Here is a 24,959-nt window from a genome sequence, read left to right on the forward strand (position 1 = left end):
CTATTATCATCTCCGTTTAGTCTCTAGCATAGTCTCACTTAAGAAAATTTGCTTAAAATTAAAGAAACATTTATATTTATTACTTAAAAAATAAATTTGGCATAGTCTCTTCAAACATCAGTAGTGTATTTTTCTTTTTCCCATTCACCTTTTATTTTCTTTTGCAATTATTTTCCCTCTTAATTTTCTGTTTTCTATATTAATCTCTTATCTGATTTCCTCTCCTCCCTTTCTCACCTTTAATTACCCTATTTTTATATCTAATATTCATATCTATACTACATGTTTATGATTCACTTTTCTATATCTAAAAAAGGTATAATCTCTATAAATAAAACCAAAATAAAATTTCTCTCAAAACTCAAAAAGACGTTTACCACACATTGAATGAAATATTCAATATTTACATACACACACATCTATAAAAATACTTACATCTGAATATACATTTATTAAAACATAGTATATAACATTTGGCTTATTTTTTTTAATATATTTTATTGATTTTTTTACAGAGAGGAAGGGAGGAGGATAGAGAGTTAGAAACATCAATGAGAGAGAAACATCGATCAGCTGCCTCCTGCACACCCCCTACTGGGGATGTGCCTGCAACCAAGGTACATGCCCTTGACCAGAATCGAGCCTGGGACCTTTCAGTCCACAGGCCGACGCTCTACCCACTAAGCCAAACCGGTTAGGGTTTGGCTTATTTTTTTAATCCGGGTACATGTGAACTGGTATTAAGGTTAATGCTCAAAATATGTCTTTGATAAGGCAGTATACTGTCAAAATGCATCTTTAGTCATAAAGTCATCGTATCTGCTCATTGTTTAATATATGTCAAACAGGACCACAGAGAAAATATCCTTTGTATTGAAATATCTTTTAAATAACAATACTTGAAAATCATGCCCCTCCAATTCAAACTCTGTAGCTAGTTTTTAAACCTATAAAGAAAACTCTCTCCCAAATAACCCATGTATGTATTCCCAATCATTCCCACTACAGGTGAGCTTCAGAGCAGCTACACACTACCTTCCTCCAAGCAGCTGCAGAGTTCTTGCCTCCTAAGCTTGCTTTCTCAAGCAGCTCAGAAAAATCACCTGGATAACATGTTAACAGTCAAGGCTCCACCCACAGTGATTCTGAATCAGTCTCACTCAGAAGAGGCAAAAAAAAAACAAACAAAAAACTGTATTTTTTAAATTTTATTTTTTAAATATATTTTTTATTGATTTTAGGTCGGAAGGGAGAGGGAGAGATAGAAACATCAATGATGATAATCAGTGATTGGCTGCCTCCTGCATGCCCCCTACTGGAGATTAAGCCCGAAACCCAAGCATGTGCCTTTGACCAGAATCCAACCTTGGACTCTTCAGTCCCCAGGCCAACGCTCTACCCACTGAGCCAAACCAGCTAGGGCAAAAAAACCCTGTATTTTTTTAAAAAAGTAATTCTTTATTGTTGAAAGTATTATTCGTGTCCACCTTTTCCCTTATTGGCCCCCTCCAGCCTCCCCCGCGCCCCCCCCCCGCCCCAGGCCCTTATTGCCCCATTGTCTGTGTCCATGGGCCATGCATATATGCATACAACCTACCTCTCACCCACCCACCCTCCTCCACCTTCCCTCTGAGATTCCCCACTCTGTTCCATGCTTCCATGTCTCTGGATCCACTCTGTTCATCAGTTTATTTTGTTACTTAGATTCCATGTATGAGTGAGATCATGTGATACTTGTCTTTCTCTGACTGACTTAACTTCACTTAGCATGATATTTTCCAGGTCCCTCCATGCTGTCTCAAACAGTAAGAGATTCTTCTTTTTCATTGCTGCATAGTATTCCATGGTATAAATCAGTGGTTCTCAACCTTCTGGCCCTTTAAATACAGTTCCTCATGTTGTGACCCAACCATAAAATTATTTTTGTTGCTACTTCATAACTGTAATGTTGCTGTTATGTATTGTAATGTAAATATCTGATATGCAGGATGGTCTTAGGCAACCCCTGTGAAAGGGTCGTTCGACCACCAAAGGGGTCGCGACCCACAGGTTGAGAACCACTGGTATAAATGTTCCACAGCTTTTTTATCCACTCATCTACTAATAAACCCTGTATTTTTAAAGGTCCACAAAGATCCCAAAATACAGAACTACAGCCCAAGAGATTATTTTCAATTCTACTTCTCAAAGTCTGAAGCCTCCAAAAACACTGTTGATTCCATAAAGATTAGCATCAGTAGAGAGAACTAATCCTATTCCCCAATCCCCTGAGAACAACTCTCTTCTGAAGATCCAGAAACTTAACAGCAATAATCCCTTTAAACCAGAAGTCAAAATTACAGACCTCTAACATTATGAGGGGGCAGTTAATAATCATAGTTATCATTTTGTGTTCCTTCTCTCTGGGTCAAGCACTGTATAGTTTTCCATATATTTTTTCTAATCTCTATCACAACCCATGAGGCAACTATCCATATATCCACTTTACTGATGAAGAAACAGTATCAGACAGACCAAAGAACTAGTCTAAAGTCATTTAGCTAAAAAGTGACAGAACAGGAAATTAAATATCTCTCTCTCAAACCTCTGGAAGCCTCTAAGGGTCATTTATATAATGCTTCTCATAATATTTAAACTCAGCCACCATCAATAACACAATCCTCTCTTGTAATTTCATCATAAGGCACCCTGCTTTCCCACCTACATTCTACACTCTTTAGAACCTCTGTATCATTAACTTCAATGCACTTTTAACTTCTTTTAGAGAATGCTCACCTAACCAACATGCCTCAACTGTTATCAAATTCACCCCGAAAGACAGGGCTTCCTAACAAATGTCTTCAGATGAAGTATTTTATTTTCCCTTCCCTACTAAACAGAACAGGTGAGATGTTTTAGCAAACTCCTTGGTCCCCCATTGCAGCATCAGACTGTATTCTTTTACACTCTTGAAAAATCTTTTCCTCAACCTGACCCATGCCACCCATTCATTTAACAAATATTTGCTGAGTGCCAAGTATGTAGTAGAATGAATAGTGCCTAGCAGTGGGAATATAGCTGTTAAAAGAACAAACATGGGCCCACACTCAAGCAGTCTAAAAACTTGCTTGGAAGGTGGATATTCAACAAATATTACAAACTAGAGGCCTGGTGCATGAATTTGTGCATGGGTGGGGTCCAGCCAGCCCACCCCCATCGGGGCCAATCGGGCTGGACCAGCCGGGGGGAGGGACTGCAGGCAGTTGGCGGGCCAGGCCCCCCCCCCCCGGTCAAACTCCTGGTGGAACTCCCAGTGAGGGGACAATTTGCATATTAACCTGTTATATAGGACTAGAGGCCCTGTGCACAAAAATTTGTGCACTCGGGGGGGCGGGGGGGGGGGGTCCCTCAGCCCGGCCTGTGCCCTCTCGCAGTCTGGGACCCCTCGGGAGATAACGACCTGCTGGCTTAGGCCTGCTCCCGGGTGGCAGAGGGCAGGCCTAATCCCTAGGTGCAGCCCCTGGTCCGGCTCAGAGCAGGGCCGATTGGGGAATTGGGGTGCCACCCCCTGTCATGCAGAGAGCAGGGCGGATTGGGAGATTGCGATGCCACCCTCAGTCACGCTCAGGGTAGGGCCGATTGAGGGGTTGGGGCACCGCTCCCTGTCACACTCAAGGCAGGGTCGATGGGGAGGTTGCAGCGCCATCCCCTGTCACACACAGAGCAGGGCCAATCAGGGGGTTGGGGTGCTCCGCCCTGTCATGCACAGAACAGGGCCCTTCAGGGGGTTGGGGAGCTCCCCGCTGTCACCCACAGAGCAGGGCGGATCAGGGGGTTGGGGCACTGCCCTCTATCACCCACAGAGCAGGGCCCATCAGGGGGTTGGGGAGCTCCTCCCTGTCATGCACAGAGCAGGGCCCATCAGGGGGTTGAGGAGCTCCCCCCTGTCACTCAGAGTAGGGCCAATAGGGGAGTTGGCGCACCGCCCCGTCACACACAGAGCAGGGCGGATCAGGGTGTTGGGGCGCCGCCCTCTATCACCCACAGAGCAGGGCCAATCAGGGGGTTGGGGCGCCGCCACTGTCACACTCAGGGCAGGGCCGATGGGGAGGTTATGGCTCTACCCCGTCACACACAGAGCAGGGCCCGTGGGGTGGGGGGGTGGGGGCGCTGCACCCTGTCACACACAGAGCCGCAGGGGAATCAGGAGGTTGGGGAGCTCCCCCCTATCAGGCACAGAGCAGGGCCGATCAGGGGGTTGGGGCGCCTTCCCCTGTCAGGAACAGAGCAGGGCCGATAGGGAGGTTGTGGCCCCGCCCCCTGTCACACACAGAGCCGCAGGGCAATCAGGGGGTTTGGGCGCTGCCCCGTCATGCTGATCCCGGTGCCGGGAGACCTCACGGCTCCACTGATCCCAGTGCTGGGAGGCATATTACCCTTTTACTATATAGAATAGAGGCCTGGTGCATGGGTGGGGGCTGGCTGGTTTGCCCTGAAGGGTGTCCCGGATCAGGGTGGGGGTCCCCACTGGGGTGCCTGGCCAGCCTGGATGAGGGGATGATGGCTGTTTGCAGCTGGTCACACACCCTTCAGGGTGGGGGTCCCCACTGGGGTGCCTGGCCAGCCTGGGTGAGGGGCTGAGGGCTGTTTTCAGGCTGGGACTGAAGCTCCCAACTGCTCCTTTTTTTCTTTTTTTATTCTGAGCCAGCTTTAGCTCTGAGGCTTCAGCTCTTAGGCCTCCGCTCCTGAAAGCAGGTATCTGGTTTGTTTAGGTTCTACAATCGAAACTCTGTATCAACTCCAGGTCTGAGATCCCGGCTAGCTGAAAGCTGGTTTCTGGGGTTTTGTTTAGCTTCTATTTTTGTAACTATGTTTCAAACTGCCAGCTCAGAGGCCTGCAGCAGCAGGCGGGGAACGTTGGAGTCCTCCATCACTGAAGCAAGCAAGCCTCATGTTAGTTTCAAGCTGCCTGGCTGCTGGCCGCCATCTTGGCTGACAGTTAATTTGCATATCGACCTGATTAGCCAATGGGAAGGGTAGCGGTCGTACGCCAATTACCATGTTTCTCTTTTATTAGACAGGACTAGAGACTCAGGTGCATAAAATTCGTCCACTGGGGGAGGGGAGGGTCCCTCAGCCCGGCCTGCGCCCTCTCACAATCCAGGAGCCCCACGATGGATTGCCCTGCAGAGGGAGACCCTGCCCATCTGCCACAGCACCGCCGGGGGTAGCCTGGGCCTTCGCTTTGGGGCGATCGATCACGCCCCACAGAGGGAAGCCCCACCTACCCACCACAGCCCACTTGTCGGTGGCATGGACCTCCCTCTTTGGGCAATCGTGGAGCCCCCCGACTGATTGCTCCACTGGCCGGTGGCCTGGGCCTCCCTCTACAGGGCGATCATGGGGCAATGGCCGGGCCTCTGACCAATCGCATCGCACCCGCCTTGGCTGGCCTGGCACCAGTGGGTGTCATAGCGTGGTAGTCCAGACGGTCATCCCGCTGTTTGGTCATTCCGCTGTTCGGCTGTTCGGTCGATTTGCATATTATGCTTTTATTATTATCGATGGGATGAAAATAATTAGAAAAAAATGCAAGTGCTATAAAAACATAGCCAGAAGGAACTCACCTAATTTGTGTTGTAGAGAGGAAAACTCATTTAATCTAAGACATAAAGGATAAATAAAAAATTTAGCCCAGTTAGTATGGCCCAGTGGCTGAGCATCGACCTATGAACCAGGAGGTAACTGTTCAATTCCCGGTCAGGGCATATTCCCAGGTTGCAAACTCGATCCCCAGTAGGGGCTATGCAGGAGGCAGCCAATCAATGATCCTCTTTCATAATTGATGTTTCTATCTCTCTCTCTCCCTCAGAAATCAACAAAAATATATGTTAAAAAATTTAAGTATAGGCAAGGAAGAGCTTTCCAGGCAATAGAAAGGATATCTGGAACAGCTCTGAGACAAATAAAACATGACACAGTTTAAGCCCCAGGTGTTGGAGAGGGACAATGGTGAGAGAAAGCTAGAGAAAGAAGGAAACAAGATCATGCAGAGTCTCTGACATGATTGCATTTGTGTATTTAAAGAATCAAGTGTTGGCCATTCCTCTCTTAAGCACTGACCATAGTTTTCAGAAACCAATAACAGAATTTATATCACTCTTTGCACTTTGTCTCTTACTATACTAAAAGCTTCTTAAATTTCAGAAAACTGAAAAAAATTATTTTATTACCCATTTAAGTGACTCAAGGGTTTTGTCCTACTGTCCATTTTACAGTAAGTTTAACTGGCATCTGGTAGAGAAACAAGTTGTTTCATGTAAAAGTTGAAGCATAAATGAACAATACTGTTTTGTTCAGATTAAAGTCAAATATCATGAGGATTAAAAAAGAAACTATATTTGACATGATTCTATTTGCATCATGTAAAATATAAATGAAAGTCCAAAATAATAATCAACTTCCCAAGTTAGCTAAGGATGACTCTAACTTGCCAACAGAAAATAGAAACAAAATTTCACTAAAGCAATAATAAATAATATAGAGAACATAGTTAAAATGATATAAAGTAGAAGGCTCTATAAATCAAATAAGGATGCAACTGTAAAACATTATTTGACTGCTTATAGCAATCTAAAGCCAACAAAGAGTACACACTTCAAGTACCATCAAAATATTCACCCTATAAGTATAAAGGTTCACAGAAACTAATAGCCAATAAATTTAAAAGAATTTTACTGTCCCTCTTAGCATGCAGGCTGGGAGTTCATAAATAGGGAGAATGGGAAAAGAAGAGAAAAAGTAACTTTTAGTGGCAAGAAGCCATAAGAATACTTCTGTTTCAAGATCTCTCCACCTCCACATTCTCTCAAGAAACGAACCATTTTATTGTTCTCTCGTGTATCTCTTTGTCTTCTACCCTCTCCAAGATTCCTCCTATCAGCATTTATACTTAAATCAAGTCTTCTTACTTAAAACAAACAAAAAAGTCCCTCAACCCAGCACCCTACTCTACCACTGCTCTCTTTTTCCTTCAAATATCTCAAAAAAGACTATATATTCAGTCTCCACTTAAAATACTTTTCAATCACTTTTCAAGCAATTCCAATGTGGTTGCCACAGCAGCTCTCACTAAAATCACCAAAAACCTCTTCATCTCTAAATCTAATGGACATTTTCAAATAAAAAGTCCCCAATCTGCCTGACATCTTGGCAGCATTCATCACAGCTGACCACTCTCTTGAATCACTCTTCTCTTTGCTTCTATACACTACACTGTGATTTCCCACCTCCAGTTCTCTTTCTCATTCTCCTTTGCTAGTTAGTCCTTCTCCTTTAAATCTTAAAGTTCAAAGGAGTCTGACTTTTGGGTCTTATCTAACACTATACTCTCTCTCTTGGTGACCTTATCCATGCCAATGACTGCCTCTTACAGTGAGTCAAGAGTTCTAGAGGTTCCAAGCTTTCTAAGTTCACAGAACTCTAGTGTCTCAGTAATTTTTTCATGGTGCCCCTAAGCCCAAAAAATACCTAACAATTCCATTTATTAACTAAGTCCTCACAACTTAGTATTTATGTCATAATAACTTTGAAAAATACATATAAACTGAAAGAAATACTTTATTTTTTTACTAATAACAATTACTTATTAATGCGATATGTGCATCTAATAGACATTACAGATTCTCAAACCTTGAAATCACTTTGGACACCACCACTTTCATTTAGTTTCATAATGATTTTTGCACAGTACTTGCTTTTTATCAGAGCAGTCCCCCAAAACCTAGCACAATCTCATGAGTACTACCTTAAACCAAACGTTTGAGCAGTGTCCCACAGCTGCCAAATATTACTGTGCTTTCCTCAAAACTTTAAAAATGCCCCAGTGCCCATGTGCGTTCACTATGGTGCTCCAAGGTAACTTGGGGCACAGTATGGGAAACTTGGGCTTAAAAATTACTGATCTAGCCTACATGGTTACTTTGTAAATTCAGAAATGAGGTTTAACCTCACAAAGCTAGTAGAAAAATAAATATATTAGGGGTTTTCATAGATTAATTTGAGCCTTCCAGCAACAAAAGTTTACAAACAATCTAATCATGTGATATTCTAATAATGAAATCTGTAGATCTCTGGAAAACAACTATATTCAAAAATACATTTACATGACTGAATAATAAAAAAAAAAAATTCTTCAATATTTTCTTTTTTTTAAAAAAGGTTTCAATAATTATAAAAGTGGGGCCCTGACCAGGTAGCTCAGTTGGTTAGAGTGTCGTCTCAATACACCAAGATTGCAGGTTCGATTCCCATCAAGGTACAAACAAGAATCAATTAATGAATGCATAGGGACATATAGTGCCCTAGCTGGTTTGGTTCAGTGGAGAGAGCATCAGCCTCGGGACTAAAGGGTCGTGGGTTCGATTCTAATCAAGGGCACATGCTTGGGTTTTGGGCTCAATCCCCAGTAGAAGGCGTGCAGGAGGCAGCCGATCAATGAATTCTCTCTCATCACTGATGTTTCTCTCTCTCCCTTTCCCTTCTTCTCTGAAATCAATAAAAATATATATTTTTAAAGTGTCTAAAGTATAAGAAAGTCATCCCTTCTTCAGAGATAACAAAGCTAATAGCTTAATGTCTATCCTCACAGACCCTTTCTTATGTACATACTAGAGGCACAATGCACGAAATTCATGCAAGGGACTCTGCCCTCGCAGCACCGACCAAGGCGGGTTGTTCTGCTGTTCTGTCTAATTAGCATATTAGCTCTTTATTATTAGTATATAGGACAAGTAAAAAAAAAAAATCAAACTACATTTCTTTGTCTATGTGTGTGTCTGTTTTTACAAAATTGAATCATATTCCACTGTGTAATGCAACTTAATTTTTCCCCTCAATATTATATAATGAACAGTCTTTCATGTCAGTATGTAATAGTAAATGCAAACACTTATGTGGTAATTACTATGCTTACTTAGGGTTTAAATATTAACTTATTTAATTCTCAAAACAGACCTGCAGGAGAGAACTATAATTATATCCCCTTTATAGATCATGTTAAGTATCTTGCTAATGGTCACTGCTAATAAATGATGCAGTTAGGATTTGAACCCAGAAAGTCTGCTACATGGTCCCTATGCTCCAGGATACATTCAGCTGTTCCTCAGGAGTAAATATAACTATCCCTCAAACTGTTAACAAGTGAACAGTACCTCACATCATAAATACACTATAATATTAACTAGCCGCCTACCAAAGGACATTTAGGACACTTTTTTTGGGGGGGCGTGGGGGGGAGGCACTTTCTTATTATTTGTAAATATTAATGACGTTTATTTGTAATAATGCTAAAATGAAAATCCTTATAAATTTGTTCTTGTGCTCTTGTATTAAAATTTCTGTAAGATAAACTACTAAAAATGAAATGACTTTTGCCCTAGCCAGTCTGGCTCAGTGATTAGAGCTGCAGACCTCAGAATAGAGTGTCTCGGGTTCGATTCCAGTCAAGGGCACGTACCTTAGTTGCAAGCTCCATGCAAACCCCTGGTTGGGGCACATGTGGGAGGCAACCAATCAATATGTCTCTCTCACATTGATGTTTTTCTCTCTGTCTCTCCCCTTTCCTTCCACTCCCTCTAAAAAAACAAAACAAAAAAGAAAACAAACAAACAAATCAATGGAAAAGATTCCTCTGGTGAAGATTAACAAAACAAACAAACAAAAAAGTGCACTTTTAATTATAATTTTAATAGGTAATACCAAATGTCCTTCCAGAACATTGTCCCAGTTGTACGAGTGTATAGTCCCAATGACAGAGGGTTGAGATTCATATTTTAAGTTAGCAAGTACTTTTGATTCCTAAAATGAGAGACCTGTTTTGAGTTTTTAACACTGATGTAGAATAGATTACCTGGTTGTTCATAATTATCCTCTCATTTGATAATTATCTAACACATTGAACAAATGTAGTTTACTATGTACAAGGGAATTGGACTAGCTGGACTTTAAGATTTAAAACTCCCAATGCTGTAATTAAGTTACTTAAAGTTATTATAAACCTATAATTACAGTATTAGTGTTACAGGTAGGGTCTTAAAGCATCTATATTCTTTAAGTTACATTAACTATTGCCAGAACAGGTAAATCATTAAAATGGTCAATAAAGTTTTCAGGGCCCACCTGTGGCTTATTCTTGGTGTCTTTTTAATCCCAGGCTGTTATTCCCCTCCTACATAGCAAACTTGTATATGCCTCTGGAGTATATTCCTAGGAACTGAGGTGTGCTTAGGAATCATGAACTAATGTGGTTTTGGTTTTTGGCTTTTAAATATTATGTCAAGACCATTCTTTAGTCAATTTATTCAACCAATATTTACTATTTTACTATGTACTTGGCCCTAGCCAAGTAAAATAAATAATCATTTGATTATTCAGTTTTGGAGGGTATTATTTGCAACACTAGAAATTGATATGGGGTAAAAAGTCAAAAGGTAATTATTTTGGGAGTGCCCTTTAGTTCCTAGATAGGATGCTGCCCCAATTCGTGAACTGCTTAGTAATGCCATTTAGATCTTTAAGAAAAGAATTATTTCACAACTTGCCCCACACTGCAAAAATAGCAATCACAAGTATAGATGGCCAGTTAACTTTTTAAATCATCAGTTGTCTCTACAACAAAATCAAGATGGTACTAGTTTTCAGTTAAGCTACTGACCATGTTGCTTCAATATTTCTTTTACTAAACCAAGAATATAAATGATTTGAAGTACCAAAGATGACAGAACTATGAGTATCCAAACAAAATGAGAGACAACAAATTAACTACAATTTCTTTTAGGAACACTGTTCAAGCAAAAAGTACATATAGAAGTAAAGCAATACATTATCAGAATTCATGACTTGTTAATAATTAACAAAATGCTATAAAAATATTAATGTTCTTAAAGAACTGGCAATCATCAGCATAAGGAGCGAGTGACATGCCAAAAGGAAAATACATATTTTTAGATTTAAAAAAACCAAATGCCAGAAATGTCTATATTAATATTCAATTAAAATAAAACTAATTCTAGAATGTTAGACTTACTGTGATCATTTCTCAACATGTGCAAGTATTGAATCATTATATTGTATACCTGAATTATGTTATATGTCAGTCATACCACAATAAGAAATAACGTAAAAATAAAACTAGCCGAGACCGGTTTGGCTCAGTGGATAGAGCATCGGCCTGCGGACTGAAAGGTCCCAGGTTCGATTCCGGTCAAGGGCATGTACCTGGGTTGCGGGCACATCCCCAGTGGGAGATGTGCAGGAGGCAGCTGATCGATGTTTCTCGCTCATCGATGTTTCTGGCTCTCTATCTCTCTCCCTTCCTCTCTGTAAAAAATCAATAAAATATATTAAAAAAAAAATCAAAAAAAAATAAAACTAATTCTAGATCATCTGCAGAAATAAGAGCAGCATTCGAATAAATAAATGAATCTCGTTGTGTGTCAATTTCCACAACTGCAAAATAAGGATGATATTTACTAAACCTACTTCACAAAATTGCTATGAAAACTAAATAAAATAATGACACCAAAAAATGATGTCAGTTATTTTAGGGCAACTTCTGTTTTCTGTTCCCACTATAACGTAAAGCAATTTAGTAAATAATAAAATTGGTTAGAAAGGGACTTCATCTCCTTTCTTCTGTCCATGATATGGCAGATGTGTTTAAAATAGGCAAAAAATTGGCAATCAGCCCTAGCAGGTTTTGTCAGTGAATAGAGTGTCCACCTGCAGACTGAAGGGTCCCAGGTTCCATTCCGGTCAAGAGCACATGCCCAGGTTGTGATTCTCATCATTGATGTTTCTATCTCTCTCTCTCCTCTCCCTTCCTCTCTGAAATCAATAAAAATATACATATTTTTAAAAACTGGCAATCAGAAGCATTAGTAAAAATTCCAAAACTTCCTACTTCATAAATTGATTACCCCACAGGTTGTTCAAGTATTAATGCTCTTACATAACACTACACACCAACATAACTTAGAGAATCAGAGAAATTTTTTCACATGTGTACAAAACTGTTTACATATAACTCACTTATTATTAAAAAGCCCTGCTGCCGAAAACCGGTTTGGCTCAGTGGATAGAGCGTCAGCCTGCGGACTGAAAGGTCCCAGGTTCGATTCCGGTCAAGGGCATGTACCTGGGTTGCGGGCACATCCCCAGTAGGAGATGTGCAGGAGGCAGCTGATCGATGTTTCTCTCTCATCGATGTTTCTAACTCTCTATCTCTCTCCCTTCCTCTCTGTAAAAAATCAATAAAAATATATTTAAAAAAAAAAAAAAAAAAAAAAAAAAAAAAGCCCTGCTACTGACTATGAAAAGATAAGATACACATGTATTTACCCACACCTACAATGTATTCTAGCCCGATGTTTATTTTCTGATTAAAGTATCTTAAATTCGGTGCACTGAGGGTTGGATGGCTGACTTATTTTATTACACTGATGTGTCAACTTCGCACACCACAACAACTACACGCCCGCCCATGAAGTTGTCTGAGGCAACTTCTACCACAGGTCCAACGACCAATCCTCCAAAGTCACAATCTCATGTTAGTAGTGGCACACTGCCTGAGTTAAAGACAAAATTCTAAACCAAGACACTGTCCAAGTGGAGAGCAGCTCTCAGTATTTTATCGTTGCTCCTACAAACCATTTTTTTCGGGTTGTTGCCAGATCTAAGACAGCCTTTCCTTGAAAACCCTTAACAACCCAGGGCAGGAGGAGGCAGTTAACATGGCAACATACCCACTAACGACTTTCCCGCATGCACAACGAGGATCACCATCAAAACAAAACAATCTGGCGGAGTGCGCGGACACTGACCACCACCATTCCTGGCCACCTGCTTCCTCCTGTCGAAGGACTGGCCACCACGCTGAAGCCACCTGAAAATCTACCCCGATGGGCACCTTCCTATCGGAAGACTAAAAACCCCGTCAAATTCCAACCCGCATTCGTAACATTCGCAAAAATGTTATTTCGCATACTGGGCTGCATTTAAAAGGGGGAGGAGGAGAGGAAAAATGGCAACTTTCAAAGCGTAAACCTTTTTTAAAAAATGTCATTAGCTAATAAATCAGAAGATGACATTAAGCAGCTGCTGGACTGGAGCAGGGATCAAAGTTTCCCCTGGACTGGGGAACGCCTATCCCCATCAGAAAGGAACAGAAACCAGTCATCCTTGCCACGGGACCCAGCTCCCCGGAATTCCCCCCAAATATGCCCGGTCTGCGGACGCAGAAGAGACACTTGGGGGACCGAAGGTGAGAGGGATCGCACACCTTGGGCAGAAGAGGGGAGGGGCGGCAGCGGAGGGAAGCCAGCCCATCTCCCACAGGCACCGCTGGGACCTGAGACCCAGGTCCCATCCAGGTCAGCAGAGCCTCAGGACCCAGGGAGGGTCGCCGAGGGGGACGCCCAGCTGGGCCGGGGCCCCCCGCGCCCCGACCCGCCTCTCTCGCCGCCCCCGGGGACCGGGACCGCGGGCAGAGGCAGCGGAGGCTACGGGAGCGTCCGTGGTCCCGGCCAGGTCCTCCCGCAGCTCACCTGAGAGTGTCGCCTCCGCCCTCGGCTCCCACGGAGCATCCCGCGGGGCCTGGCGGAGGGTGCAGTGCCGCCGCCCCGACCGGCCCCAGGGCTGCCCGGCCTGGCCTCCCCGCTCCGGGGACGGACGCACCGGGTGCCCGCCTCGCACCGGCTCCCGGGAGCCGCCGGTCTGCAGAGAAGGAAGGAGACGCGGAAAGGCGGCCTCCCCTCCCCCACGGCAAGCCAGCCCCTGGGCTGCGGCTCTGCAGTTCCCTCCGACGCTGGTCTGGCCCCGCTCCCCCGCCCAGGAGTCACTTCGGCAGCGGCGGCCCAGTCGCCATTACAGCCCAGCAACTGACACGGAGGCGGAGCGGCGCCGGCAGCGGTGGCGGTGGCGGCGGCGGCGCGAGGCAGGGCGGGAGCAGTAGGGGGCGGGGGGCGGGGGGGCGGGGCCCAGGCAAACCTCGCGAGAACTTTCCCGAGACGTTGCCACAGGAATGCAACCCGCGGTTACGGCCATGTTGAGTGTGGCCGTAAAGCGGGGACGTAGAGCGGGGAGAGGCCGCTCGGGGCCGCCATGTTTGGTGTGGCGCAGGTCGAGCCTAGCAGGACTCGGGCGGAGCCAAAGGAGATCCGCAGCGGAGACCTCCCCCGCCCTCTTTCCTCGGACTCGAGCTGGGCCTTTTGGCTGCGCATTTCACCTTCGGCCAAAAAAACAAACAAACACAAAACACACAAAAAACAAGCAAGCCGGGGTGAGAGGGGAGCGGGGTGGACAAGGATGAACTCTAAGCCTAGCAATGGCAGCTTCTCGGAGTTTACGATGCTTCACCGATTGTGCAAATCAATCTTGACCCCCGTCAGTGTCAGAGTAATCGCAGCTCTGCGGCGGCGGCAGTGATCGTCACCGGCCGCTTTATTCGCATTCTGATCGTCACACTCTCCGGCTAATGGCTTAAGACTCCAGAGCAAGGAACACGGAGGTTCCCCCGTGGGGTGTTGGCATTGCTGTAACTCTGCTTTGAGACGCTCTCTGTGGTCAACATTATCTTCTAACATCGTTGCCCTCGGCTCCCCGTCTCCGGCCGCGAAGCCTGTCGTCTGTCGAGATGTGGCTGAAATGACAGCTCTGCCGCCAGGGAGGGCCCCTCCCGCGAGGCGTGCACCGCGCACGAGCTCCCCGCCCTTCACTTCCGCCGCCTTCTGAAGTCCAGTAGCTATTCACCCAGAGACTGCTTTCTCATTTTTAGGTATTTTGAGGGTTTTTAACGTGCATCTCTCCATACCCCAATAGGGCCTGGCACAATAGGTAGGACATTGCAGATGCTCAATAAAGGCTTGTTGAGTAGATGGTATCAGTAAAAGCCAGAGACGGTAACTGCCCCGTCTTTGGAGAGCCTGTAGCTATCTAGGCCTGAGTAAGGAGCTAAGTGGACATACAGATATGCTGCACTTTGCTAAAATGTGTACTGCGTCTCCAGGAAGCTATGCTGGAGGGAAGAGCGGGAAATGCGGGTATCTCAATGGTGCAAGAGGTCGTAAGAAAAACAGCACAAGGAAAGAGTTTTCAGGTTTTCTTGTGTTATTGTACAGAATTTATATAACCACGTTATTAAGTATTAGCACTTTTTTAAAAGGAAATGGGTTTTGAAAAGCTGTCATTTGTCCAATATTATACCATCAGTAAAAGGTAGATATAAAATTTGAAGTCTCCCTTACTCCAAAACCCATTTATACTTTTCCACCCCCATGCTACCTCCTGGGTAACAGAGAAAACACCACGAGTTCCTGTCACTACCTGGGGAGCAATGTTACCCTCACATCAGCCTATGCACAGTTTCCACCTCTTATACCTTGTGCTGATCCCTGCCCTCTCGCTCACCTCCCAAATGCCTCAAAGACATCAACCTCTCCCCTTTTCAACATCCCATTAGTCTTATTTTTATACCCTACAGATTGGCTCTTGAGTATGTTAAATTTTGTCCTATTTGCCCATAGTTTCATGAGAGCGATTAATCTCTGAAACAAGATTAGACGCTTCATGAGAAAAGTTTGTCACCTTTCTAGTAGTTTCTACAGCACATAGCAGGTGTTTAATATGGTTCTGCCTTTTCTCCTACTTCTTAGTAGACACCAAGATTGGATTTCTTTGCACTTCATAGACTGTTGATTACTATGTCTTTGACACTCAACTTTATTTGTATAACTGGATCATGGCCCCAAACTTCAGACTAAACTGTCCAATTTTTCTGTTACCCACCTCTACATAGATACAGAAGTCACCAGCACCTCCAGCTCCCAAATTAAGTTTATCATTTTCCCTCTCCTTAATCTCACAAAGCTAGCTTCTCTTTCTGCCCTGTTTTTCGGTTAATGGCCATTGCAGAAAACCCTTCTGAGAACTGAAGGCTCAAAAGTTTAGAAATATTCTAGTACATTGTTCTCTATGCCTTGCTCCTGCCTAATCAGATATTAAATCTCTAAGTACCATTGACATATATTTCTTATATCTATAGTAGTCCCCTCTTACCTACAGGGGATATGTTCCAAGACCTTCAAGTGGATGCCTGAAACCATAGATAGTACCAAACTCTCTCTGTATATATACTATGTTTTTTCTTATACTTACATATCTAAGATAAAGTTCAATTGGAAAATTAGGCACAGTAATAGTGATGGGGAAAATGAGATATTTTGGGGGGGCTAGCAATATGAATCTGAGCCAGTAACCTAATACACATCCTTGTTAGCCTATAGTCTAGTCTAGTCACTGCCCCTTTAATTATCTGGTCTTGCAAGACTTGTGTACCTAAGTACTACTCCCATTTTAGAGAGGCCATAAACCATGAACAATACACAACCCCCAGATGGAGTTATCACCACTGGCGCCAGGCCAGGCCTTTAGATGTGGTCTCACGGCCCCCACCCCAACACACGGGGCTTTTTGCAAAGCCCACGAAAGGTCCAGAAGTATGATCCATATTTGGGGGACAAAGAAACCAAAGGGGTATCAAGGGAGAGCTTCCTCCATGTTGGCTTGCTCAAGATTTGGAGAGAAACAGCCTCCCCTGAGTCCTGTACCAGTACATGAGAAACATCTGAAAATAAATGGGTTTTCCCTATACTCCTGCATATTTTTCCGTCGCCTGGTAAATTCTGTAACAATAGATTGCCAGCAATAACTAATCATAAAAATAACAATTATAACAAAAAAATAAGGGTTACTTGAACACAAGCACTACAATATCACAATGCCATGACAGTCTATCTGATAACCAAGACAGCTACTAAGACACTGACAGCATGGGTACACTGGACAAAGGGAGGATTCCTGTCCCCCACGGGATAGAAGGGGTCTGCGCAAGATTTCATCATACTACTCAGAATGGTGTTCGATTTAAAACTTATGAATTGCTAATTCTGCAATTTTTCCATTTAACGTTTTCAGAATGGGTTTGTCCATGGGTAACTAAAACCACATTAAGTGAAACCTTGGTTAATAAGTTTGGGGGACTACTGTACTCCCCTTTTGTCCAGTTGCAGCACTGCCCTTCTTATTTAAGCTCTCCTTCTTACTGCCCAAATGATTGCAGTTGTCTTCCCAGAGTTCAGCTTGAGTTTTGTCCTTGCCCTCCTCTACCTGACAAAGTAAATAAAAATTCTTCACCCCAGTCATCAAGGTCCTTCTCAATATGGCACCAGCCTAGCCTTCTATTTCCCTGAAGTAATGCAGCACAAAAATAAAGAAGAAAGAAAGAAAGAAAGAAAGAAAGAAAGAAAGAAAGAAAGAAAGAAAGAAAGAAAGGGCAGAAAGGTGTCAGGAAGAAGGAAGACTCCAATTCAAATTGTGGTTCTGTCACTTAATTGCCCTATGACCCCTGAAAACCTTCATTTTATTATCTATAAATCAAGGCCAATTAATGTCTACCCTGTAGAGTTGTCTTAAAAATTATGTGTCAAGAACCTGGCACATAAAAGATAGAAATAAACAGTGCCTATTATTACTTGCCTAATTGGATGTTACATTTGAGTCGAACTGGATCCCAGACACAGCCTGCTCATTCCTGCCTCTAGAACTTCATTCCCTATGCTGAACTACAGTATCACCCTGGTTTTCCATTCCCGCCACACTCTTGAAGTACCCACTCAAAAACTGCCTACATGGCAAAATTCCATGACTGCTCATACTTTGCAGGTGCTCTTACACCCCTGAACTCCACAATGCTGCGTACCTCCCTTGGAGCTGCATCTACTATTGATGGCTCTGTGTTTCTCTTCCACTTCCTGTCACATGAAACTGTGAAAGCCTTTTGTCTCCTTCCGAGTGCATTATAAGCATGAACTCTGGACCAAATAAAATAACTTTGATCAAGGTATTTAACCTCTTTGTGCCTCAGTTTTCACATCTGTACAGTGGAGATTACAATAGTACCCATTCCATAGGGTTTTGTGAGGATTAAAAGAAACACCACCTATAAAGGAAATAGCATGGTACTTGGCACAAAAATTTTAGTTATTCGTACTATTTTTTTTAAAATAAACTGAATAGGCACCTTGCATAAACTAGGCACTCAACTCAATATTTGTTAAATTGAATTGAATGTTTGTTGAATTTAATTAAACCTTGGGAATAGCAACATGTTTTCTCTCCTGAGAATGTGAAACTTGACATTGATCTCTAGACATAACAAATTGAGAAATGGAGTGATACAGCTATTGTGATGTAATGATGTCACTCACTGTTTGAGGTCAATTAAATAAAATTATGTGTCAGGATTGGCTGAAGACATTTCTCTGGGGATCGAGCCCACAACCCAGGCACGTGCCCTAACTGGGAATCAAACTGTGACCTCCTGGTTCATTGGTCCACGCTCAACCACTGAGCCACGCCACCAGGCTGATCTACGACTTTCTATTAATTATAATTGAAAAGTACCGGGACCAGCCTGAGTTTTATCCAGGAGTAAGAGAAGGATTTCCACTCTCAGGACAGAGCCAGGACTGCGAGAGAACAAAATAAAGTTGTTTTTATTATTACTTACACCCTTGCGTCCCGCTGTTCAGCATGCTGTTAGATGGCCTTCACCAAAAGTAGAGATCCTATGGGAACCCAAGTTAGCAAGGAGGGACAGTAGGGTTGGAAAGCAGAAAGCCAGTCATAGGAGCGCCAATAACATGCCACACGAATAGAATGCAAGAATAGAATGGTCAAAAATGGGGGAACAGAAAGAGCGGAAGGTATTTAAACCGATAGCATTCATGGCCCATCTTTGGAATAAAAGAAATACATGAATAAAAAATAAAGAAAAAGTGGACACAGAACCTAGACACAGAACCTACACAGAACCTAGAGACAGAAGAACTTCGCTGGAGAGAACATGACAAAAGATCCTGGACAGAAACTGGAGACAGAACCTAGAGACAGAACCTAGCGAGAGAACATGGCAAAAGATCCTGGACAGAACCTAGACACAGAACCTACACAGAACCCAGAGACAGAACCTAGCGAGAGAACCTGGCCGAAGAACCTACAGACAGAACTTGGCTACAGAACTTGGTTGGAGATCCTAGACAGACTTGGCTGGAGAACTGGCTACAGAACCTGGCTGGAGACCCTGACAAGAGAACCCGGCGATGATGATCACCTGAACGCTGTCTCCGTGTCATTCCTTCTTCGCCGACTCTGTCCACACCTTTGGGGACCCCTGGACCTGCTGGGGTTGGACCCCAGCAAAAAATAAACACAGGAAAGGAATACAAAAAATAAATAAATAAATAAAAATTAAAAAAAAAATAAAGAAAAAGTGGAAGATTTGCAGCAACAGTCCAGAAAAATTCAGTGATTTTTAAAAATAACAACAACTATAACCCAATTATTTAAAAATGCCAAATGTTCTACACCACTAGCAACCAGGGACAAAATAAAACAATAATGAGAGCCCTGGCTAATATGGCTCCGTTTGTTGGAGTATTGGCCCTGTGCATAGGAAGGTTGCACATCTGATTCCCAGTCAGGGCACATTCAGAAGGCAACCAATAGATGTTTCTTTCTCTCTCTCTCTCTCTCTCTCTCTCTCTCTCTCTCTTTCTCTCTCCCTCCCTCCCTCTCTTTCTCTCTCTCTCTCTCTCTCTCTCTTTCTCTCTCTCTCTCTCTCTCTTTCTCTCTCTCTCTCTCTCTCTCCCTTCTTCTATCTCTAAAACCAAAAAATAAAAGCATGTCCTCTGATGGGAATTTAAAAAATAATAAGATACCATCTCATACCCACCAGATTGGCAAAAAAATTGAAAGTTCTGATAATACTACGTATTGGCAAAGATGTGAAACAAGGGGAATTTTTTTTTTTTTTCCTGGTGTTCCTCATGACGTCAGCATCTCAGTCCTGAGACCATGACTCAACTCGGAGGAACTGCCTATGAGAGGGCACATGTTGAGGCCTGTTGCTGGTCAGAAGTACGGACATGGGATGTAACTTAAGTTCTTTGAAAATTCAGCCGTAGTCACAGGTAAAATACACCAGTAAGGTAACAGTGAACTTGGGATTTGACCTCAGCTGTAGCTCAGAATCTCACTCTTCTTAAATGTGAAAAGTTATCTGCCCGTGGCAAAAACCCATAGCTTGGAAGAAAAGAAATTCTAATTAAACAGGATCTAGTAAAATGAAAACAAAGCCCTTTACTTAATTTACCCACAACTTCTCATTGAGTAAACATTAAAACAGCTTGGTTCTGACGTATTGCGAGGTAAAAGATTTATCCCTATCTGAGACAGTCCAGATATCACCCTTAAAAAAGAGATCAGAGATGTTCAAGGTACATTGCAGCTAAATGAATTTAGCAAGAAACAAGCTCAAATAAGCACAGACTTACTTTTGGGTGGTCCGGAAATTTATTTTCTAGCCTTAAAAAAGATTTTAAAATTCCTACTCCAAATAACCTATACATACAATTATTTTTGATTTTGTGTAAACCAGGTGCTGAGAATGGAATGTTTGTGATAAAATACTTCAGGGTTTATCAGGGCTGGTAACTTTCATACCAGGGCAGGGCATTGTTGATCCAGCCACATTTGATTCCAAACTGTCTACGCACAACGATTTGCCCTATGAGTCTAGAACAAAAAATGTAACGTGGATGGAACTAATGTCAGCAGGGATTCTGGCTCTAGAGTAATATATATATATTACATTCTATAATGTGTAAACTTGACATGAAAAGGACAAACGTGCCCTCACCAAGGGTATGTGTTTCCTTCTTCCAGACCACAAGCAAAACATAGATCTGTTTAACAGTGCCATGCATTTAGCTCTAACAGTTCATTAAAAACTCATTAAATAGATGGATGGATGGACAGATGAATTCATTCCATCAATGAATAAGACCAGGAGAATTAGCTGGAAATCTAAGGCAGAACAGAATCCACTTCTTAAAGTGGATTTTTGTTCAGTTCAAAGTAGCTTTCGGGGGATTGAGTTACCTGGAAAATTGTTCCAAATCCACATCTCACTTTTGATAGTTAATCCCTTCCTTAAGATGAGTGCCGAAGTGCTTTGGAATAAAGCCAGACAACGGGGTTAATGCGTTTATTCCTTCCTCTGTTTCTGGTAAGGCCAAAAGTAAACCGGGACTTAGCACAAACCTGAGGCTGACTTTTGTTTTTAAATAGAGACTTCGAATAACAGATTCATTTATTGGAGCAATTGTGAGACATGGAAACAATGGGTACGTCGCCACACCACTGTTTAATAAAAGCATTGGTGAGTGTAAAAGCAACTTGCTTAAATAATATCTACAGTCTGATGTTTATGCATATAAACACCAAAATAATTCTATACATGTGGATACATGCATATAACAATATGTACAAATGATAAACGCTGGTATGAGGGGGCAGATCTGGATTAAGGTGAGGCTGACTTTTGGTAATTTTATTACTCTGATTTGCTTCCTGTCTTGAGGTTTCCTCAACGAGGCTTGTCAATGAGACAACAAATAGTGTTTAAATCTAACTACTAGGTCTGTCTTATTTTTCCCCAGGTTAAGTTTTATGCTTGTTAAGAACAAAAATACTGCCCTAACCGGTTTGGCTCAATGGATAGAGAGTCAGCCTGTGGACTCAAGGGTCCCAGGTTCGATTCCGGTCAAGGGCATGTACCTTAGTTGGGGGCACATCCTCAGTAGGGGGTGTGTAGGAGGCAGCTGATCGATGTTTCTCTCTCATCGATGTTTCTAACTCTCTATCCCTCTCCCTTCCTCTCTGTAAAATATCAATAAAATATATTTTTTTTTTAAAAAAGAACAAAAATACTTCTTAAATGTGTGATTTTTCAAATGTTCTTAAGCTTTAAAAATTATATTTTCCTATATTTAACCCCCATGGACCTTCAGAGATCAGTTTCTTTTCATGTTGAGCACCTTCTTTTTCTTAGTACTTTCCCTATTGGCATTCCTTTTAAATAGCTTCGCTTAACAGACACGGCGACTCCCTTGCTCTCTCTATACAGGCAATCCCTTCTTCTTAAAACACTCTTGAAGCGAACAGCATTTCTCTTTAGAGCATCTCTGTTTTGATGATGATTTGTAGACTAGGAACAGAAAGGAGACATGCAGTAAAACACAGCAAGACAGCTGCAATGAAGAACAACCTGCAGAATGTAAGTCAGAACGAGGTTGTATTTTTTGCAAGGGGTGAACCAGCTTGCTGACAGGCGGTGGAAAGTTTTAAACTCTTGACAGGAGATTTTCTGTGGCCCTTCCAAAAATAGAAAAAGGCAGCTGGGTGCCCAGGCTGGAAGAAGACCCGAGGGTTTTAATGAGGCTTATCGACTACTAAAACTCTCCTGGAATCCCAGCACTGGGTGCTCCCCACCTGTTGAACAAGAAATGAGAACATGTATTTGGTTACACATCCTACTGCATTAGCGGGAGGCCCACAAAATATTACAAGGGGGCAAAAGCAGAAAAACCGACAGGCGGGAATAAGAGTGACGGTGAAGACGCAGCTGGCTTTGGAAATGAAAGGGATTGCATATATTATCAAGCATGAATTGAAAAATTTGGCAAAGCAAACACATACTGTTCTAAGATATGCTGATAATTATTTTACATATATAAGTGATTGTATTATAAACCCATACATATGCACTTTATATAATTAATGTGTATTATATATCATTTACATCACTCTCGTATAACCTCTAATAACCTCAGTTATTCAGACACACTGTTTGCTTTAATTCTCATCGACACCTGTGCTGTGTTACCACCATCCCTTTCCCAGATGAGGAAGCCGATGCTGAGAAAGGCGAGGTGACTTGGCTTCAGTCACAAGGTTAGACAGTGGGAGAGCTGGACCGGAACCTCATCTTCTGAACCCAGAATGGGTGCCTGTCCCACTACACAGCTGGCTGCTCAAAGCAAGCAGAGGCTCTTGAGAAAGGACACTGGAGGGTGGATTTCTGTGCTTTGGCCAAACACAAAAGTTATGAGTGCCTCAGTGAGAAATAGTTCTCTTTGCTGCGTTCATGATTCCTCTCTTCCCCCAACTCTCTAGTCACCTTTTAACCAGAGCACACAGGTGACAAAGGATGTGCAGGGTAGGGCAAAAGTAGGTGTACGGTTGTGAGTATGAGAAACAGAGTTTATTCTTGTATTATTATTTATCGTATTATTTTACATCTGAACAACTGTAAACCTACTTTTGCCATACCCTGTATATATATGCAGCTATACACATCAACGGATGTTTAGATGTAGCTCTTTGCCCTAAATTAACTGATCTCCTGTCAGTCACTTTAATCCTGAGCTCAGGTCAAAATGAAGGAGAAATTTATTAATCCTTCATTTTGAAATGCAGTTAGAGCTTACTGCAGTTAACATAAAACTTTATGTGGTTATAATTTACTTTTAGCACAAGTATATGGTGTTAGCATCATGAAATTATATTTGTGGTTTTCGTCAGGAGTAGCAATATCGACTTTGCACCACAAAAGTATGGGTTCATGCAGCAGAGTATAAAAGATTTATAGGGTCCCGGCCGGTGTGGCTCAGTGGTTGAGGGTCCACCTATGAACCAGGAGGTCATGGTTCGATTCCTGGTCAGGCATGCCCGGGTTGCGGGCTTGATCCCCAGTATGGGGTGTGCAGGAGGCAGCCGATCAATGATTCTCTCATCATCTTTCTCTCTCTTTCTCTCTCTTTCTTTCTCTTCCTTCCTTCCTTCCTTCCTTCCTTCCTTCCTTCCTTCCTTCCTTCCTTCCTCCCTTCCTTCCTTCCTTCCTTCCTTCCTCCCTCCCTTTCTCTCTCTCTCTCTCTCTCTCTCTCTCTCTCTCTCTCTCTCTCTCTCTCTCTCTTATTGATTTCAGAGAGGAAGGAAGAGGGAGAGAAAGATAGAAACAGCAATGATGAGAGAGAATGGATTCAAGCCCTTGACTGGATTCGAGCCTGACGCTCCACAGAGCCCAACTGGCTAGGGCTCATCATTGATGTTTCTATCTCTTTCTCCCTCTTCTTTCCTCTCTGAAATCAATAAAAAATATACTGTAAAAAAGATTTATAGGAGCTTGGAGAGGAGGACTAACGGGAGAGAATAACATTCTTGAAAGGACAGCCACCACGAACCACCCCTTCTTCCCATAGTATGTCCCCATAGGCATTATAGAATTTTCAGGGACAGTTCTGAGCTGAGTGGGGGTAGAAAGTATAGAATAATTAATTTGTAGGCCTCTCCTGTGCATGGCCCACCCTACCACAAAGAATGTATCCCACACATGCAAAACAACCAGTCAGACCCTGGCTATCAACTAATACACTTTCACGATGGTTCCGTATAAGACACCTAAAATGGGTTCTGCTCAATGACCTACACCTAATGTGGGTACTTTTTTTGCATCTGGGAGAATTTATTTATCAATCATCTCTTAACTTTTCCCGCCAAAAGCAACATGACTTCCACTGAAAGCATTTTCACCAACTTGTTTACAGAAGATATTCGTGTTAAAAGTACATGCACTACAAATTTACAGCAAAAAAGTGCCTTTTGGTATCTGCAGAGTTGACCTAGTGCTATGAACAAAAAAGTAGATTCAATTCCTGAAATGATTTTTCGGTTCCATCACCAACTCATTGTGCGTGCTTAAGCAAGTTACTCAGCCTCTGAGTATGTTAGTTTCTCTGCTGATAAGATGGGGTTAATATTATTTGCTATTAGATAACGTCAGCAAAGCACGTGGAGAGCCTCCGATGAAAGGCGCCACTAGTATCTCACTATCTGAGGCGTGACCTCATTCTGTCTGGACGGTGGACTTTACCAGGCTTGCTGGTGATCCCAGCACCTGCCTTCAAAACTTTCCCTGTTCAACTTGCTTTTCACTTTATTCATTTCTATTTATACTCTGTGCA

At 42.8% G+C, this 24,959-nt stretch overlaps 1 protein-coding gene across 4 annotated transcripts in view; it reads right to left on the reverse strand.

Moving 5' to 3' along the window:
- The window catches only part of CEP350 (centrosomal protein 350), a 124,564-nt gene extending 110,844 nt beyond the window's left edge, over nucleotides 1–13,720 (reverse strand). For 3 of the 4 annotated variants that reach the window (XM_036344490.1, XM_036344492.1, XM_036344487.1), the window contains exon 1: nucleotides 13,584–13,720. The gene's annotated coding sequence lies outside the window, so the exon portion shown is untranslated. Of the gene's footprint in view, nucleotides 1–6,212; nucleotides 8,148–13,583 lie in introns of those variants that run through there. The other variant, XM_036344489.1, reaches the window with a different exon arrangement.
- Nucleotides 13,721–24,959: the final 11,239 nt, after the last annotated feature.

This window comes from Myotis myotis, unplaced genomic scaffold (assembly GCF_014108235.1).
Source record: "Myotis myotis isolate mMyoMyo1 unplaced genomic scaffold, mMyoMyo1.p scaffold_m19_p_18, whole genome shotgun sequence".
NCBI classification, from domain to species: domain Eukaryota; kingdom Metazoa; phylum Chordata; class Mammalia; order Chiroptera; family Vespertilionidae; genus Myotis; species Myotis myotis.